The sequence below is a fragment of the Condylostylus longicornis genome, unplaced genomic scaffold, assembly GCF_029603195.1.
Source record: "Condylostylus longicornis isolate FDR11 unplaced genomic scaffold, ASM2960319v2 ptg000254l, whole genome shotgun sequence".
Classification (NCBI taxonomy): domain Eukaryota; kingdom Metazoa; phylum Arthropoda; class Insecta; order Diptera; family Dolichopodidae; genus Condylostylus; species Condylostylus longicornis.
This window is the reverse complement of record NW_026578219.1, coordinates 45427-50220: the sequence shown is the minus strand read 5'-3', so window position 1 is coordinate 50220 and position 4794 is coordinate 45427. Positions and strand designations below refer to the sequence as shown.

Sequence of the window (4794 nt, the reverse complement as noted above, 5' to 3'; positions counted from 1 at the left end):
AATCAACCGTAAAATTTTATTTAAGAATTCAGTAAATTTTTATTTAATAGAAAGTTCGTGTTTCCTTTTGTTTTTCATAATTTTATCGAAAAATAAAATCAGTATTGCATAGTATTAAACGAATTTAAATTATATCGTAATTCACTTATTTTATGCAAAATACTTTCAATTTATTTTATAAATGGTCTTAAAAAATTGTTAAAAATCGTATCCACAGACAATACATGTACGTAATATATTCAGTAATTTATGCCAAAGTCATGTTCGATATTCTTCTTTTTAAAAATTTCAATTATAATTAATGCCGCGCTTAACTCAAAATCGCACAAGACACTGTCAAAGTTAAAAACTAATAATACGTAAGTTTCATAAAAACTTATATCCTATAAGTTATTATACTTTGAGTGCTTATATCCTGCAAACACTCAAAGTAAATAGTAAATTTCCCTTTTTTTGTTTAAATAATTTATCGTTTCAAAAAATAAATAATATTATTTTACTCATCCAAAGAAAAATGTCCATAAATTAACCATATATTTTACAAGCAATCCAACTCGTTTAAGAATGGTTGAACAAACAGATAATAAAACATCGTAAACCAAAAATTTCAACAAAAAGAAAAAATATTTAAAAAAATTGGATTGGAAATTGGAACAGTGTAAAAAATTTTACACTGTTCTTTTACTTTTACAAAATTTAAATATAATAGTTCCCTTTCTTTTTGAATGTTTTCAGTACATTATGTTTCAAAAATCTCACTATAATTTTTTTCTTTTCGCATTAAAATTAAGCACCACCTCTTTTCAAACTTTTAACACTATCTTTTTTTTCAATATCGCATTACCACCTCTGTCTACGATCTATTTTAATACCAATTTATTACACAACACCGTTCTGTGGATATTAAGTTTCAGTTTTGCCATAAAAAAAACACTTTAGGGTTTCTAATTTTATTTTGCTTTTTCTTTTTTTTAACAGTTTTCCGCGTAACCTTCAATCCAGCTCGAAGAACCAAAAAATGTTTGCGAATAATTAAAAATAAGTTTTAAAAACACTTTTAAAATTTTAAATGAAAAATAAGTTTTTTTAGTATTTAAATATTAGAAAAATAAGTAAATTTAGAAAAAAATTATATACTTCTTTTTTGGAAAAATTACAAATTACACATATCTTTATATATCTACGTTATATTTGCTTTCTTTTCTTCTTTTTCTTCAAGAACTTGACAATTCAAATTTATATAAATGTTATATATAAAATGTTCAAATTATATAACTCAAGAAAATTATTTTATGTTTAATATTTCGAAATATGTAGTAATTTCCAGAATAACCAGTTGTGCAACGGTGAAGTTGTTCCTGGCCAGTCCCACTTTTCGTTTGTTAACGTATTTCTTCTTTTCTTTTATGTTGATCATATGATATTGTTGGATAGTTTAATTGAAAAACTTCTTCTTGAAAAACTGCTTGGTTTGAAGTTTATTAATTTATTTATAAAAAATCTGACTTATTTATACAAAAATTATACTACCTAAAATTAATTATTTCCCACAGAAATAGACTAGTAAGCAATTTTATGCATTTATATAATTTATAATTTTTCCATGTTAACTTAACGTACGTTAATTTACTTAAAGTAAAATTAACAAACAAAATATATGTAATTTGACTAATACTAAAATATTGGGAGAAAGTTATGTATGGGAAAATATTTAGATTAACTAACTATAATGTTTGCCAGTACGTGTGCGTTAATATTAAGTTTTGACAAATTAGAATTTTAGCAATTTTGATAACTTAAATAAATGGGAAAATAATAATAAGAAATATATAATTCAGAATAATTGTTGTTACACAACAGATGTAGTTCACCGAACCTCTAATGAAATGTATCATTCTTATGTACACCGCAATACAAATTGTTGTAAAATTCTACGTTTCTTCGTTTCTGTTTTATGCTATTTTCCCCTTCAATTCTCCATTTCATTCACCTTCTATTTTTGTTCTTACTCCATTACATTTCTATCAATAGCTGACTATAACTCTACATAAACTTGTCTACCATAGGTGACAGTTGGCAGCATTGATATATGTTTGTGCAGAAATAATCACTGCGAACTGTTATCCTCTAGCTTCATTTATATTGTTGAAGTGAGTATCAGTGTTTAATAAAATAAAAATATAATTTTTAGAAAAATTAGAAATTTAATGGACCTGGAGTCCAAAAAATAAAAGGCAGAAATCTAAGGAGAAAACGATGAAAGATGAAGTTCAACCAAAAAGTGCTAAATCGGCATTGGAAGACCCTATCTGGACTGATGGATGCATGACTGGAAAATATTACAAATTCATGTAATTATTTTATTGTAAATAAAATTGCATATCAAATCCAATAGATTCAATTTTTAGATGAAGAAGCAAAAGCCGTTGAGTGGATTACACTGGACTATAACGAAATTAGATAAGTAACAAAAAATGTTCTCCTATACTACGTGGTGTTTCTTTATGGTTTTTTTGTTGTTTTCTTTTTAAAAAAAAAGCAGTGTGACTTCATGACGGAACATTCTCCCGGCCTTGGCATCTATGTTGAAAGATGACAAAAACAGTGATGTGTAGATATGTTACTGGAGAATAAAAGGTGTGTTGCTGGAGAGCAATGATATTGATACCGAATAAGCCAAATTTTGATGTTAATTGGTAAATTTTAAAATTTCGATTAAACGTTCCAAATGCAAATTGCACCCATCACAAAAGTCATGTCCTTTTAGGTCTTCACCTGTAACGAAAAGAGCAAAGGGTTAGAACGAAGAAGTTATAACGCTTTATTTCCCTTTCCGGAAATTCAGGAAGTGGGACTTAGCATAAACTCCTACAATGTACAAGACGTCTTAATATTTTTGCGTATGTGTGTATCCAAGGTTTTTTGTTCAGAAAAAAGACTATTCATTTCTTTAGTCCATATATAAATTTCGTACGGGAAGCTGTGTCGCTAAGCGGTAAAATAATTTATTTGCTGTTTAAAATTTAATTTCAATTTAAATTTAGTAAATAATTATATTAATTTTTTGTTTTATTAAATAATATGAAGATTTATAATATATATTAACTAAATTTTGTCTTTTGTTCATAATATTTAGAATAAAACAAAGGTGAATTTGAAAAAATAGTAGTAAAGTTTATTTAAAAAGAAAAAATGACTTAATAAATTAGTAAGATTCGGTGTATTTGTTAAAGTTTCTATTAGAATCATATTTAAATAAAATATAATAATATATTTGATTATGTTCATATAAATAGGTGTTGTGTCATATAAATGCCCCGAGGGTGTTGCATCGAAGGATGCAGAAGCAATAGTCTACGAGAAAAGGAGAACGTAAAAGCTATATGTTTACATTTACTTTGCCAAAGAACGAGGTCATTAGGGATGATTGTATACAAGCACTAGGAAAAACAAATTCGACACCACCGAAATATTTTTAATTTGTAAGAACTTTAAATTCTATTTTGTTGCCTGTGGCAAATATTATTTAATCAATTGCTTAGTAATGTTAAGATTTGAACAATTTAAATAACTATGTAATTTAACCTCTTATAAAAGAAAATTAAAAAATTTTCTGAATTTAGTTGAACACATTTTTGTCATAAAATTTACTAGTTTTAAGAAAAATGGGTTAAAAATTTTATTTTTTTATGTAAATATGTTCTGTAATTTTTTCAAAAAATAGTTTGTTGTGTATTTACTATTTTAGTTTTAACTGAAAAATATTTTATTACTTGTAATTTATTATAATGCAATTTGTTACCTGTACTAAGTAACTAGTTTGAAAGAACAAGAAATTTAATTTTGTTAATATTTAAACGAAATAAAATAATTTCTGCATATTTTTTGCATTTAATCGTTTTTTATTTTTCAAACATCCCAAATTACCAGGAATATTTCAAATTTATTCGAAAATACCTAATATAAGAATATATTTCTTAACAAGAAGTGTAATGAAAAACTTTGAATACGTCATATTATATATGTATGTATTAGTAAATTGTGTATTACGGAGTCTTGGGAATAAAGATTTCTGTGGACTTACCAAAGAAAAAAATCTATTACTAATAAGTTAACTTGCAATTAATTTAAGTGTTACTAATTTTATATTTTAAGTTAATTTTAAGTATAGATTAGAAATGTTTGTATTAGGTGCCTCTACTTATTTTTTTATTATGTTAAGTAGCGCAAGTTAGGTATTACTAGGTATTGCGACGTTAGGTGTAACTCGATTAGGTTACGCGATTTTTTTTTGTGAACTAAGTGTAGTGCTAGCTACGTACGATTAGATACATTACGCGTTTTTTTTTTTAATGTGATTAATCGTTCTCGATTGATTGCGTTTTAGTTTCATTATAATTTTCTATCGTATTTACTGGTAGGAAGCATATCTTTGCAATCGAACGTTTCAATACGTTATCTTTTGTTTTTAATGTCACAACTTGAACAAGTGCATCGCGACCAGGATTGATTTCTATTATTCGACCGATTAATCATCTGCTTGATGGTAACTTCTCATCCCTAAGTATAACCAAATCGCCAATTTTCATGTTGTCGGTCCTTTTAGTCCATTTTGGATGCTGCTGTAATCGCCATAGGTATTCTTTACTTCAACGTGTCCAAAAGGTTTGATGTAATTTTTGCAGCAGATTCCATCTGTTCAATCTGTTTTCATTTAAATCTAGCAAAGAAGGTTCAGGTGGTTGTTATAATTACATCACTAGTCAGGAAATGCCCAGGTGTTAGGCCCGTAGA

At 26.6% G+C, this 4794-nt stretch overlaps 1 long non-coding RNA gene across 1 annotated transcript; it reads left to right on the top strand.

Moving 5' to 3' along the window:
- The first annotated feature begins 639 nt into the window (after window positions 1–639).
- On the top strand, window positions 640–2775 carry LOC129616631 (uncharacterized). The gene is made up of 2 exons (XR_008697571.1): window positions 640–2351; window positions 2409–2775. It is a non-coding gene; the product is annotated as an uncharacterized LOC129616631 (long non-coding RNA).
- The last annotated feature ends 2019 nt before the right edge of the window (window positions 2776–4794 follow it).